Below are 15,775 nucleotides of genomic sequence, written 5' to 3' on the forward strand. Positions count from 1 at the left end.
CGGGGCAGAGGCGTGGGCGGCGGGGCGCGGCCCGGTTCGGGCCTGGCGGGGGCCGGATCTGGGCCTCCCGGGCCCGCGTGGACGCGGAGGAGAGAGAGGATCGGCGGTGGTGATGTGGCGGCGGCGGATTGGCTGTAGGCGGCGGCGGAGCTGAGGTGGCGGACGCTGATTAGGCGAAGCGAGGTGGCTGGCAGACATGTCCGGCGCGGACGGACGTGTCCGGCGGCGCAAGGAGGATGGAGGCTAGGGTTAGGGTGGATTTGATCCGCGAATTTCGGGGGAGGGGACCTATTTATAGATAAAGGGAGCTAGGAGAGTCCAAATGAGATGCGGTTTTCGCCCACACGATCGTGATCGAACGACCGAGAGCATGGAAAGGGTTTGGATGGGTTATTGGGCCACTTTGGAGGGGTGTTGGGCTGCAACACACACGAGGCCTTTACGGTTCCTCGGTTAACCGTTGGAGTATCAAACGGACTCCAAATGACACGAAACTTGACAGGCGGTCTACCGGTGGTGTACCAAGGCCGCTTGGCAAATCACGGTCCATTCCAAGAATGTTTAACACCTGCACACGAAAAGAGGCAAAAGGGGGCGTCGGGGGACATAGGAGTGCTGGATTGCAAAACGGGCAATGGGGAAAAAGCTCGGATGCATGAGACAAACACGTATGCAATGCAATGCACATGATGACATGACAAAATGCAATACGCAAGCAAATGACATGGCAACGATGGAGAATAACTGGCGGACACCTGGCGCAACGAATCCGGGGCGTTACATAGCTTGAGGGCAGCGCGCTTCGACAGGTAGTCGGTGATGTTGTTCTCCACTCAGGGGACATGCTCTGCCTGTATACCGTTAAAGCGCTTTTCCAGTTTCCTCACCTCATCCATGTAGGCTTCCATCAACGGGCTTTGATAATCCTTGTTGACCTGCCTGACAAAGGTGTGAATCGCCCCTGACGATGAGCTTCTTGACCCCGAGGTCCGCCGCAATCCTAAGACTGGCAAGCAGCCCCTCGTATTCAGCAATGTTGTTTGTCGACATCTCCCTGGGAAACTATATCTGGATCACGTACTTGAGGTGCTCTCCGGTGGGCGCGACGAGCAGCACACCAGCACCGGCGCCTTGCAGCGAAAAGCCCCGTCAAAGTACATAACCCAGTTGCGACTTGTTTGCTTGCCGGAAGAGTGGTCTCCTGGATCTCTTCATCGGGCGTCGAGGTCCATTCTGCAATGAACTCCACTAAGACTCTACTCTGAATCGTCGAGGTGCTTTCGAACTTCAAACCAAAACTCGACATCTCCAAGGCCCATTCCACAATCCTCCCCGTTGCATCTGGGTTATGCAGTATCCGTTGCAATGGGAGGCGGGTGACGACGGTGATCTCATGTGCTTGGAAGTAATGACGCAGCCTCCTCGAGGCCATAAGGAGGCCGAAGAGCAATTTATGCACACCGGAGTACCTTGACCTAGCCCCCTGCAAGAGGGAGCTGACGAAGTAAACCGGGTGCTGCATCATCTTCTTCTTCTGCACCACTTCACCTGGTTGCGTGGGCCCTGTCATGCTGGTGTCGGACCTTGCCGGGGCCCCAGCCTTGCTGGGACCAGGCCTTGACGGGGAGAGTTCTGGCTTGCCATCCGCCAACTCTGCTGTTGCCACTGCCTCTTCGTCAACCTCCCTCTGTGCCACCAGTGCGGCGCTAACCACTTGATTCGTTGCCGCTAGGTACAATAGCAACGGTTCTTGTGGTTTAGGCGCAACCAGCACTGGTGTAGAGGAGAGGTATTTCTTAAAATCCTGCAGTGCTGCCTTGGCCTCCGGGGTCCACTCCATTGGGCCCGCCTTCTTCAAGATTTTAAAAAGGGAAGGGCATGCTCAGCGGACTTGGAGATGAATCTACTCATGGCGGCGATGCAGCCAGTGAGCCGGCGCACATCCTTGATCCGCTTAGGTGCCTCAATCTGCTCGATGGCCTTGATCTTGTCTGGGTTCGCCTCAATCCCATGCTGCGACACAAAGAACCCGAGAAGCTTGCCAGATGGGACACCAAAGACACACTTCTCAGGGTTTAACTTGAGGTTGATCTTGCGCAAATTTGCAAACGTCACTTCCAAATCTTGCACAAGTGTCGCGTTGTCCTTGATTTTGACCACTATGTCATCCATATAAGCTTCCATATTTCTATGTAGCTGGGGCTCAAAACCAATTTGGAATGCTCTTGCAAAGGTCGAGCCAGCACTCTTCAATCCGAAAGGCATCTGTAAAAAGCAATACGTACCATATGGGGTGATGAATGCTATATTCTCTTCATCTTCTCTTGTCATGAAAATCTGATGGTAGCCTGAGTAGGCATCAAGGAATGATAATAGGTCACACCCGACCGTGGAGTCAACAATCGGGTTGATGCGCGCCAACGGGAAAGGGTCTTTTGGACAAGCCTTATTAATATCTGTGTAATCGATACACAACCTCCACTTCCCATTCGCCTTGCACACCACCACTGGATTGGCCAACCACATCCGATGGAGTACTCCTCTCACCAGGCCTGCTGCCTCTAGCTTTCTGATATCTTCTGTAATGAACTCCTGCCTCTCCAAAGCTTGCTTCCTGACCTTCTACTTGACGGGCCGCGCATGAGGACAGACAGCAAGATGGTGCTCAATCACCTCCCTGGGAACACCGGGAATGTCAGATGCTTGCCATGCAAACACATCGACATTCGCCCGCAGGAAAGTGACGAGCTCGCCTTCCTATTTGCTATCGAGGGTGGAGCTTATGATAAAAGCCCCTCCTGTGCCGTTCTCCTTGACAGACACCTTCTTGGTCTCTGGTGGTGCAGCTCTGGATTTCTTGCTCTTGCCGGCGAAGCTCTCTGGCACATCCTCGACGGGAGCACAGCACTCCGGAGAGGTGTGCTTGCCAGAGTGGGTGCAAGAGGTCTTGCCGGTCTTCTTCCCTCCCAGGATCTCAGCGGCAGGAGCGAGCGCCTTAGTGGCAGCTGATGCAACTGCTTCCCGGTAGAGTTGGTCAGCGCAGATCATCGCGTCCTTCTTGTTGGAGGGGACGGTGATGATGTTCATCGGCCCAGGCATCTTCAGTGTGTTGTAGGCGTAATGTGACGCCACCATGAACTTGGCTAGTGCCGGGTGGCCGAGGATCCTGTTGTAGGGCAAGGGGATCTCATCCACATCAAAGACAATCCTCGCCGTCCTGTAGTTCAACTTGCCTCCAAACGTCACGGGTAGCGTGACCTTACCCTTCGGCTGGCTTCTTCCTGGGTTGACCCCTTGAAACGTGCCCGTCTCTTCAAGGTCTCCATCAGGAATCTGCAGCCTTTTGACCACGATCGGCGAGATCAAGTTCAGGCCGGCCCCGCTGTCAACTAGCATCTTCGTTACCATGAGGTTGCAGATCGTTGGTGAGACCAACAATGGCAAACACCCGACCGCAGTTGTGCGATCAGGGTGGTCCTCGGTGTCAAAGATGATAGGCGTGGTTGACCACTTCAGTGGCTTCCATGCATCGAGTGATGGCTCCACCACTGTGATCTCATGCACCCACTGCTTGAGTTGGCGGTAAGAGGTATGCATCGAGGCACCACCATCAACGCACATGGCCTCTGTAGCTTTCTGAAACTCGTGGTCGCCGGACTCGTCGTCCTCGTCATGACAATCGTCTTCCTGCTTCTTGTCGCAGCCCCGGGCGGGCCTCTCTTGCTGGTTATCCTTGCCACGGCGGCCTCCCTGGCCGACACGCTTCCTATGGATCCTTCGGCACCGTCCTGGCCTTTCTCCTTATCCCATCTCTCATATTTGGCTTTTTGCTTCTCAACAAGCAGCTCAACTTGCCGACAGTTTTGGAGGTCGTGGCCCTTGGTGCGGTGGATCTTGCAATACTACTTGTCGGAGCTTCCTGTCTTATCGGCAGCCACCAAGGCCCGGCAAGCGGCACACCCGGCAACTTCCTTGCCGGGGTTGCTCACCTTGGCCTTCTTGGCAGTGCCGGTGTCGTCGGACCCCTCGATGGCAAGTACAATCTTGCCCTTGCGCTTTCTATTGCGGCGCCGACCCTTTTTTGCCGGGGTAGCGGTGTCGTCATCCGTGGAGTCAGTTTCTGCGCCGGTGTCATCGCCGGGGTACTTCCTCCCCTCTTTCGCCCGAGCGCGTCTGTCGGCCAGAACGTAAAGTTCGGCCACATCCTTGACCTTGTTCATCGCCAGCTCTTCACGCATCTTGCGGTTGTGCACATTCTGATAGAATGCACTAATCACATCGGCGGGATGAACGTCTGGGATGTTGTATTGCACTCGGTTGAACCTTTGGATGTACTTGTGCAGGTTTTCTCCTACCTTCTGGGGGATGATATGCAGATCGCTTGCCTGGCCATGAGCTTGATGGCCTCCAGTGAAGGTGCCAACAAACTCATGACACAGATCCGACCAAGAATAAATGGAGTCCACCGGCAAGTGCATCAACCATGACATGACATTGGGCTTGAGCGCCAACGGGAAGTAATTGTGATGTAGGGGGGAACCCTAGGGGGCCGATCTTTCATGTTTGGAGTGGATCATAGGGGGGAACACGAGGAACGTGGGGAAAACACAAGGGAAAACATGGGGAGAAACGAGAGAAACACTCAACCGACAAGTAATTGATCACACGAGGGCTAGATCATCGAACACACAAGGTAGCTCAAGATTCAAAATCAACAAAGGAAAGATACAAGAGTAACCGTTCTTCTCCGTGAGGAGGTCTTGGGGGTCTTCCCTTGAAGGGGTCTTGAATCCGCTTGGGGGATCTTCTCCAAAGAGGTCGTGAGCTCCGAGGAGAAGTAACCAAGTGGATGAGCAAGGCTCTCACACAAAATATGAGCTAAACCAATGCTCACCCTAAAACGTACGGGATGAGGGAGTATATATAGTCAAAGGGGTGAAGGGATACATGGGTCACAGCCCAAAGGAGCCACGGGCAGGCAGAGGGCGCCGAATGTCTGGGCGACGGGCCGGATGTCCGGTGGCTCGTGAGGCGCCGGATGTCCGGGCTGAGTGGCCGAATGTCCGGGCTGATGCAGACGGCCGTGCTGTTCTTTGGATGGGCGACGCCAGATGTCCGCTTGGAGGGGCCGGATGTCCGGTGCTTCCGGAGGGGCCGGATGTCTGGTGGGGAGGCCGGATGTCCGGGCTGTCAGGACCAGCTTCTGTGCATTCTGGACTCCTTCCCGGATATCCGGGTGGGAGGCCGGATTTCCGATGAGGGGCCGGATGTCCGGGCTGGATGCCGGATGTCCGGTCGCTGTAGTTTCTTCTGCAGAGGGCTGGCCGTGTAGGTCTCCAGGGGCCGGATGTCCGGGGTCCTGGACGGATGTCCGGTGCCTGGGGCTATTCTTGCCTTCTTCCATTGGTTCTCTTCTTCCATGGACTTGGGGTCTTGATCATATTCATGTGCATCCTCGGGAGGGTCCTCTTGGTACCTAATCATGCACAACATTCCAGATTGAGGTAGTAGCCATGTCTCGAGAGGATCATATGATATATCACTAAGGAGAGAAGTCACCTCGGTCTCGAGGGCTCTAGCTCGTGCTCTAGTCATGGGTCCTCTTGGTGCTTGGTGAGACGATGGAAGGTCCATGGGGATGACCGAAGGATGCTCTACATCATCTCCTCCCCCCCCCTTGGAAAAGATCCGACCTCGGATCAAACTCCTCATCACCATGGTACGGGGAGAGATCAGAGGCGTTGAAGATGTCGCTCACATTGTACTTGTTGCATGGGAGATCTATCTTGTAAGCGTTGTTGTTGAAGCGTGCTAGCACCTTGAAGGGTCCGTCGGCTCGAGGGAGAAGCTTGGACTTGCGTTCGTTGGGGAAGCAGTCCTTGCGAAGGTGTAGCCACACGAGGTCTCCAATGTTGAATATCATGGGATGCTTGTTGATGTTGAGCTTGGTCGCGAGTCGTTGTACTTGGCGCTCGATGGTGTGCCTTGTATCTTCATGCATCTTCTTGATGTAGCTTGCACGGGCTCTTGCGTCGAGGTTGGTGCGCTCTTGTAGAGGAAGAGGTAGAATGTCCAATGGGGACAACGGGTTGAAGCCGTAGACGACCTCAAAGGGGGACTTGCCAGTCGTCGAATGTCTTGCACAGTTGTAAGCGTACTCGGCGATGGGTAGACACTCCTCCCACTCCTTGATGTTCTTCTTGATCAACACGCGAAGTAGAGTGGAGAGTGTACAGTTTGTCACCTCCGTTTGGCCGTCGGTTTGAGGATGGTATGCGGATGAGAACAAGAGCTTTATTCCGAGCTTGGCGCATAGGGTCTTCCAAAAGTAACTCAAGAACTTGACGTCGTGGTCGGAGACGATTGTCTATGGTACTCCATGGAGACGCAAGATTTCCCTACAAAAGAGATTTGCAATGTGTGAAGCATCATCTATCTTGTTGCAAGGAATGAAATGTGCCATCTTAGAAAATCAGTCCACAACAACAAACACGGAATCCTTGCCATTTTCGAGTTCTAGGCAAACCAAGTACAAAATCAATGCTAATGTCTTCCCAAGGTTGATAAGGAATAGGAAGAGGCATGTAAAGACCATGGGATCGAGCTTTAGACTTAGCTTTGCGACATGTAGAGCATCGGGTGGTGAAGCGTGAGACGTCGCGAAACATCTTGGGCCAAAAGTAGTTCTTGGAGAGCGTGGCGAATGTCTTGTCACGTCCAAAGTGTCCCATGAGTCCGCCTCCATGAGCCTCTTGCAAAAGGAGCAAACAAAGAGAAGACTCGGGAATGCATAGTTTGTTAGCGCTCATAAGATAACCATCCTTGATGTAATATTGTTCCCAAGATGTACGCGTCAAACATTTAGCATAAGGAGTCGCAAAAGATGTATCATTAGCATACAAGTCTTTTATGTGCTCAAAGCCAATAACATTCAACTCAAGTTTAGTGACAAGCGTGCATATGCATGAAAGTGCATCCGCAACTACATTTTCCTTACCCTTAATGTACTTGATCACATAGGGGAAATATTTGATAAACTCACTCCATTTGGCATGACACTTGTTCAATTTAGTTTGACCTTTTAAGTACTTAAGCGTTTCATGATCGGTATGGATGACAAACTCATGAGGTCGAAGATAATGTTCCCAAACATGTAGCACACGCACTAAAGCATACAATTATTTGTCATATATGGGATAGTTAAGTTGAGCACCGGATAATTTTTCACTAAAATAAGCAATGGCTCGTTTTTCTTGCATCAAGACTCCGCCAATTCCGGTACCACTAGCGTCACAATGAACCTCAAAAGTTTTCTCAAAGTTGGGCAAAGCAAGAATCGGTGCATGAGTAAGCAAGGGCTTGAGCTCATCAAAAGCGGTGGATTGCAAAGATCCCCAAACGAAAGGAGCATTCTTCTTACTCAAGGCATGCAAAGGAGCGGCGATAGTGCTAAAATCCTTCACAAAGCGATGGTAAAAACCCACAAGACCAAGAAAACTACGCACTTGTTGCAAATTGGTGGGTTGGGGCCAAGTTTTAATTTCTTCAATTTTAGATTCGTCAACATGGACACCCTTGGAAGATACAACAAAACCCAAGAAAACCAGTTTGTCAACACCAAACGTGCATTTTTTCAAGTTTGCGTAAAGACGTTCCTTGTGAAGGGTTTGCAGAACAGCCCTAACATGATTAAGATGTTCTTTCATGGTTTTGCTAAACACAAGAATATCATCAAAGTAAACCACAACAAAGACTCCAATGTAAGGTTGAAGCACATAATGCATAAGACGCACGAAAGTACCGGGAGCCTCCGCTAAACCCATAGGCATAACTAACCACTCATATAAGCCAAATTTGGTTTTGAAAGCAGTTTTCCATTCATCACCCTCTTGTATGCGGATTTGATAATAGCCACTTTTAAGGACAATTTTTGAGAAAAAGTTGGCTCCGCTAAGTTCATCAAGCATATCATCTAAGTGAGGAATGGGATGCCTATAGCAAACGGTAATAGCATTTATAGGTCTACAATCGGAACACAAGTGGAAACTTCCATCGGGCTTAGGCACAAGTATAACAGGAACAACATAAGGGCTTAAGCTTTCACGTACATGACCGTTGTCGATGAGTTGTTGTACTTGCCGTTGAATCTCCTTAGTTTCTTCGGGGTTGACACGGTATGGAGCTTTGTTTGGAAGTTGCACTCCAGGGATGAGGTCGATTCGATGCTCAATGCCTCGTAGAGGAGGTAGACCCGGAGGTAGCTCATTGGGGAAAACATCTCGGAATTCCTGCAAAATAGATTGAAACACTAAAGGTAGCTTGTGAGAGGTGTTAGTTTTTGGTTCCCCATCCTTGCACACAAGGACAAAGTGCATAACACTCGATGGGTTCTCACACACTTCTCTCATCTCACTTTTTGTGGCAAATAGGACGAGGTTTTTCTCTCTAGGCGAAGATGCGCTCAAGTTTGGCTTGTGGCTCTCACTCACTTTTTGGTGGATCACTTTCTCACTCTTCTCTCCACGATGGGTGGCTTGCTTGTCGGCTATCACTTGACTAGGAGACATAGGTCGTAGCACATATTCCTTCCCTTCCATCTTGAAGCTATAGTGATTGGTGTGCCCATTGTGGATGACACCACGGTCGAATTGCCATGGTCGACCAAGGAGGAGGTGGCAAACGGTCATTGGAATCACATCACACTCCAAAGTGTCCTCATATGCACCAATTTTGAAGGAGACTTGGACCGTATGCTCGACTCGTACAGTGCCGGAGTCACTTAGCCATTGAACCTTGTAGGGGTGCGGGTGCTTCCTCTTGACCAATTGAAGCTTGGAGCATAGTTCTTCACTTGCCAAGTTGTGACAACTACCTCCATCGATGATGACCTTGACGGAACTTCCATTGATGCCGGCCTTTGTGTGGAAGATGTGGCATCTTTGGTCTTCTTCTTGTTGACGTTGAAGAGTCCAGACCTTGGAGACAACAAGAGAGGGGCTGGAATCCTCATCACAAAAGACTTGATCATCTTCATCCTCGTTCACACGCCGGTGCATGGCCACTTGCTCAAGAGCTTCCATCTCCTCATCACTCATGGAGTCATAGGTGCCATCGTCGTTGAGGATCATGGTGCGCTTGTTTGTGCATTCATAGGACTTGTGGCCTCGGCCACCGCAAGTGAAACACTTGAAGGAGCTTGTCTTGATGGTCTCATCGGTCGGAGTAGATGATGAAGCACGCGGCTTGAAGTTGCTTGTATAGGAGGAGGACGACTTGAGTTTGTCGAAGTTTTCTTGTAAATTGACTTGTCATCGTTGCTTGTAGAAGGCTTGGTTGATGTAGATGTTGGAGGAGTCGGTGAAACTTGGTTGTTGGAGAAACCGTAGGTCTTGGAGGAGTATTTGGCGTACTTGAGGTCATCTTGCACTTGATGTTCCGCCTTGGTAGCTTGATGCACGAGCTCAATGAGGTTGGAGTAGGGTTGGAAGTCGGCGATCTTCTTGATGGGATGATTGAGTCCATTCAAGAATCGTGCCATTGTTTGCTCATCATCCTCCATGACATTGGCTCGAATCATGGCAATCTCCATTTACTTGTAGTATTCTTCAACACTCTTTGTTCCTTGCTTGAGGAGTTGGAGCTTCTTGAAGAGATCGCGGTTGTAGTATGTTGGCACAAAACATGCTCGCATGACATCGTTCATTTGATCCCAAGTGGTGATTGGAGGTTAACCTCTTGCTTGTCGGTGCTCAAGGACTTGTTCCCACCATATGAGCACATAGTATTGGAACTCAAGTGATGCCATAGCGATTTTCTTCTCTTCTTCATAGTTGTGCAAACGAAAGATTTTGTCGACCTTCAATGCCCATGAGAGGTATTCTTCCGGATCATTGCTTCCATTGAACTTGGGCATTGTGAATTTTGAGCTTGCCATAGCGTTGCTCTTCATTGTGTTGTTGGCGATGGTGATAATGACGCCCTTGACGGTGAGGGTAATCATCCTCATGTTGCTCTTGGTGTGGAGGAAGTCCATGATCAACTTGCTCTTGTTGGACTTGAGTTTGAGGTGGAGCTTGCCGAGCTTGGGGAACTTGACGTTGCACACGCGGTTGGTAGTTCCTCTCTTGGATTTCTTCTCGAAGGGCTTCCTCTTGATTGCGCCGTTCGCGATTGCGGTTGGCGATGGCTCGACTTGATTCTTGAAGGGCACGTTGCGCCTCAAGAGCTTGCGCTTCATGTTGTTGTTGTTGAAGACGTTGAGCCTCGGCGTCTTGTTCCTTGTGATGTAGACGCGCTCATTCTTCCTCTTGGCGACGTAGACGTTGTTGTTCTTGAGCTTGAGCAAACGTGACTTGGTGTGGTTGAGGACGAGGTTCTTGCTCATCGACTTGCTCTTGTGAATGCTTGTCATGTAGCAGTTGCGAGATGCATGATGGTCTTGATGCGCGGCTCGTCGAAGAGTGTTCGATGACGGTGTACTTGAGTTGGAGAAGGTGTCGTCGGAGTGTCGACTCGAGCGGCTCTGTCTTGAGGATGAAGAAGTGGAAGGATGGCGGTTCTTCATCAAGGCGCGGCTCTCGTCCATTCTTGCATAATTCTCTTGCTTGTGAGCGTCGAACTTGTTATCGAAGTAGTCTCTTGTACGTTGCTCGGAGAGTCGCAAGTCGGTGGCAAGGTTGTCAATGCGGTCTCTCATTGCTTGTTACTCTTGGTGCAACGCCCTTTGAGCACCAAAGAGGTGGCTCTTGGTGACGAATGATGACATGTCGTCACCATTCTCGATGAGGGGTGGATTAGTAGAAGAACTTGGCCTATCCATCATTCCAAACAAAATATAAGTGGTAGATGGAGAAGAACGTGTACCAAATGTACCTTGACCGATGTTGAAGATGAATCAAGTTCACTCAAATGCGGACAATGAAATAGCACTTTTGGTACCAATTCTTGTCGGTTCTCACACCTACACAAGTAAAAGCTTATGGTGGAGCTTGGTTAGGATGATGGCACAAAATTTGATGCAATTGAAAGTGAGAATCAATAATGTTGGAAAAGATTCACAAATTTGCAAATGCAACAAGTAGACCAAGTAAGAAGGGGTACACGGAAACACACACGCAAATAGATAAATGGGATTGTGCAAACCAAAAGTGAGCCAAAATGTGGAATCCATGAAAATGCTCTTGTTGCACAATACTAAAGAGACGCTAGCACGATTGCACAATAGGCGGATACGGAGCTTGGGCACAACCTACTAGGCAAAAATGCAACGATCTCTATCCCAAGTATGCTATATGTGGTATTTCAGTGCTATGATCCAAGATGATCGAGTATGACAATCTTAATGTCGTATGATGCTATGGTTCTTACTCATAAGCTCTTTGCTTATCTTTCTTCTTTGCTTAAAAGCTTGGGTGGCTCTTTCACTTTTGAGCTCTTTTCTTATGCAAAACTTCACGAACCAAGATAGCAATTGTGTGTGTGATGACAACTTTGTGACACAAGAGATGACAACAAGATATATGCACCAATATGAGATGGTATGTATGATATGGAGTATGATCACTAATGTGCACAAGTCACGTTGCCGGCAATACTCAATGGCTAGTCTCAATGGGTAAGCTACGCAAAAGTAAGGACATGTGGGGTATCAATGCAATTGCAAGGTATGACAAAGATGTCATCGAGGTTACCGTCCTTGGCGATGATGAGTAGTCGATGGAGATGAGCGGTGGTGATGGTGACGTCGAACCGTACCTATATAGCCGAAACACAATAGGACACGGGAATCACAACCCAAAATCTCAAAGACCAAAATGTGTCAAAATCGACATAGGAGGTAGCGGTGAGCGATGGTGGTGCCTGTGGAAAGTGGTGTGGGTATGCGGAAGGAGGCGTGGGCACCGGGGCAAAATTGGGCGAAACTATACGGAAATGGCTCGGGGGGGGGGGGTGGAGTTGCTGCTCCTAGGGGCCGGATGTCCGGGCAAGCTGCCAGATGTCCGGGCAAGCTGTCGGATGTCTGGGGCGCCGGATGTCCGGTGGACACAGGCGGATGTCTGGGCTCCTGGATCGGGGACGAACACGATGAACTCCGCAGGAAAATTGCAACTCTGGGGCAAAATTCGGACGAATTGGTGGATGAAGTCGTGGGAGAGATGGGGAAAAGCTAAATCAACTCGATGCAAAGCAGATCCATGGATCAAATCCAACAAAACTTCATCACACCAACAAATTAGAAAAACAATTTGGGGCTATTTTTGGTGGGGAATTTTCGGATTTAGGACGAAAACAACAAAATCAAGCTAGAAAACACGGGGTAGGGGCTCCGAAAACATGATCAATGTGGCTCATGATACCAAGATGATGTAGGGCGGAACCCTAGGGGGCCGATCTTTCACGTTTGGAGTGGATCCTACGGGGGAACATGAGGAACGCGGGGAAAACACAAGGGAAAACACGGGGAGAAACGAGAGAAACACTCAACCGACAAGTAATTGATCACACGAGGGCTAGATCACCGAACACACAAGCTAGCTCAAGATTCAAAATTAACAAAGGAAAGATACAAGAGTAACCGTTCTTCTCCGTGAGGAGGTCTTGGGGGTCTTCCCTTGAAGGGGTCTTGAATCCGCTTGGGGGATCTTCTCCGAAGAGGCCGTGAGCTCCGAGGAGAAGTAACCAAGTGGATGAGCAAGGCTCTCACAAAAAATATGAGCTAAACCAATGCTAACCCTAAAACGTACGGGATGAGGGAGTATATATAGTCAAAGGGGCGAAGGTATACATGGGTCACGACCCAAAGGAGCTGCGTGCAGGTAGAGGGCTCCGGATGTCCATGCGATGGGCCGAATGTTCGGTGGCTCGTGAGGCGCAGAATGTCCGGGCTGAGTGGCCGGATGTCCGGGCTGATCCAGACAGCCATTCTATTCTCTGGATGGGCAATGCCGAATGTCCTCTTGGAGGGGCCGGATGTCCGGTGGGGAGGCCGGATGCCCGGGCTGTTAGGACCAGCTTCTGTGCATTCTGGACTCCTTGTCCGGATATCCGGGCGGGAGGCTGGATTTCCGGTGAGGGGCCATATGTCCGGGCTGGACGCCGGATGTACGGTCGCTGTAGTTTCTTCTGCAGAGGGCTGGCCGTGTAGGTCTCCAGGGGCCGGATGTATGAGGTCCTGGCTGGATGTCCGGTGCCTGGGGCTGTTCTTGCCTTCTTCCATTGGTTCTCTTCTTCCATGGACTTGGGGTCTTGATCATCTTCATGTGCATCCTCGGGAGGGTCCTCTTGGTACCTAATCGTGCACAACATTCCGGATTGAGGTAGTAGCCATGTCTCGAGAGGATCATATGATATATCACTAAGGAGAGAAGTCACCTTGGTCTCGAGGGCTCTAGCTCGTGCTCTAGTCATGGGTCCTCTTGGTGCTTGGTGAGACGATGGAAGGTCCATGGGGATGACCGAAGGATGCTCCGCATCAAATTGGCAAGCACCTTATCGTTGTGGGCTCTAAAAGCTTGCATCACGATGGTGTAGATGCTGAGGAACTCTGACGGGTGAGTCTGGCCGTTGTACTTCTCGCCAACGTCGGGCTTGAACGTGCGGTGGGAGGGCCACTGGAACTGCCGCAGCTCATGGGTGAAGGCCGGACAACCCACCTCGTAGGGTAGGCCACCGTAGCCTCCTAGTGTCGGGTGGTCCATAGTGGGTCCTGCCCGCCTGTCTGACTGGTGGTGTGTGTCATGCCGGCGCTCGATGGTTGTCCGAGCATATTCAAGGGCTCGCTCCCGAAGAACTTGGCACTGATTGCGGTGGGTCCATGGATCGGACGATGCTATGGAAATGTTATCACAAGCGTCGTCACGATGGATCGACACCTGCGGCGGCTGGCGTGGGGGAGGAGAGTGCACCGTGGCTGCATCACCCCGGCCCTTCCACCGCTGGCATGCGGTGGCTCGACGGAGCGGCAGCCTATGGGGCCCGCAGGTCGTGGCTCATCTTTGTTGGCGATGCCGACGAGGCTCCGAATGGTCGCTCTCCACTCGTAGAGCTTCTTTGCAGCAGGAGGAAAGTCAAGGAGCAGCTACGCGTGCGCCAAAGTTTCTGCTGGCGTGGGTGGTGGCAAGAGCGGCGTGGACCGTGACGCGCTTCGACTTCCAACCGCGTTAGAAGGAGCTCTATCATGGCCCTGATGCCGTGTTTGCCAGCACTTCGACGTGCCTGCTGACCTCCTTCGTCCTGTGATGCGTGCACTGGGCTCTTCCCAGGTCAGCGCCCGGGGTCACCGGCGTGGTGACGCTGCTCGTCGCGCACGACTTGGGAGGAGCGCTTCGTGGGCGTCGGCACGGGCATCTTGGAGGCCACTGCGCCGCTGGTGGGTGGCATGGCGCCACCCCTGGAGAGTCCCGCACCGCCTGCGGGGGGCCCAACTCCGTCTCTGGAATTTGCAGCGTGCGGCCCATTGTTCGGCGCACGAATGATGCTGCTCGCTAGGTCTAGACTGCCAGGGCGATGTGGGTGTTCGCGGGTCGCGCCTCGGGTTCTGCCTGCGACCGGCCCGCTACTAGCCCGCACCGGTACGGGCAGTCCGGCTCCGGATGAACCGATCGCCGTGGTCGTCTTCCTCTTGGGAGCCATGGCGATGAAAAAACTGCTAGCCTAGCTACCAGACCAGATTTTCACAACTACGCGCCCCTACCAGGCGCGCCAAAGATGTCGGTGGGAACGACACCTATGGGATCACAAGAATCCCTACTATGGCTGGCGGGCGTGGGGTTGAGAGAAGAGAAGGTCTAGGAGCCAGCACAAAGGTCGTTTACCCAGGTTCGGGCCGCGGAGATCGTGTAACACCCTAGTCCTGCTTTAGTATGTATATGAATGTTCTTGAGCTAGCTATCGAGCGTGACTTGCTCAAAGAGCCGAATCCCTCTCTAGTACGCCTCGGGCCTCCTTTTATAGTCGAAGGAGGCGCTACAGTGGCATACAGGAGGTGGAAAGGGTATAGTGTACAAGCTTATCGCTTGTTATTACTGGACAAAACACATTAAATGCGCCCCCGAGGTGTCCCCCTCGCCTTATCGCCGCCTCGCCCTGCTTCGACACACGCCTAGGCCAGCAAGGCAGTCAGCGCCATGTAGGCTGGCAGGCCGCTGAGGTGGCGTGATGGCAGCGTCTTCACGAAGACCTGCATGCCACCACGAAGGTGCTTGCTGAGTTGGCCTCGGGACCGCACGTCGCCACGCAGGTGCTCGCCTGGCTGGCTGGGCTGGCGCATGGGAACGGCGGTGGGGTCTTGGTGCGCGCGGGCCTGGCCACGACCTTGCTGTTGTCTTCGGCAAGGGTCTTGCCAGGGGCCCCGACAAGGGTCTTGCCATGGCACCGCGGTCATCCCTGGCAAGGATGTTGCCGGAGGTCTCATCTTCTGGTCTTTATTTGATCTTGTGTGTTGGTGATCTTCACAAAGATCTGCATGCCACCATGGGGGTGCCTCCCGAGCCTTGGTTTTAGTGTCGTTGATGACGTTGGAAACCTCGGGCTCAAGGGCGGCACGCTCCGCTGGTGTTTGGGCAAGTTGCCCCGGTAAGGCTATTGCCGGGGCCGCGGAGGCCGCCCCGGCAAGGTTCTTGCCGGGGGAGTCCACCTCGCCCTCTTGCTCTTTGTGTTTCTGGTCTTGGCGTTGCTTGATTGCCTCGTGGCTTCGGCTTCCTGCCTCTGCCCTGCTCAAGTGTGTGCCGTGAGCACGGCTCTGACTGCCCGCGCATAGGTAAAGGGGTACAAAGTA

This window comes from Triticum dicoccoides, chromosome 1B (assembly GCF_002162155.2).
Source record: "Triticum dicoccoides isolate Atlit2015 ecotype Zavitan chromosome 1B, WEW_v2.0, whole genome shotgun sequence".
NCBI classification, from domain to species: domain Eukaryota; kingdom Viridiplantae; phylum Streptophyta; class Magnoliopsida; order Poales; family Poaceae; genus Triticum; species Triticum dicoccoides.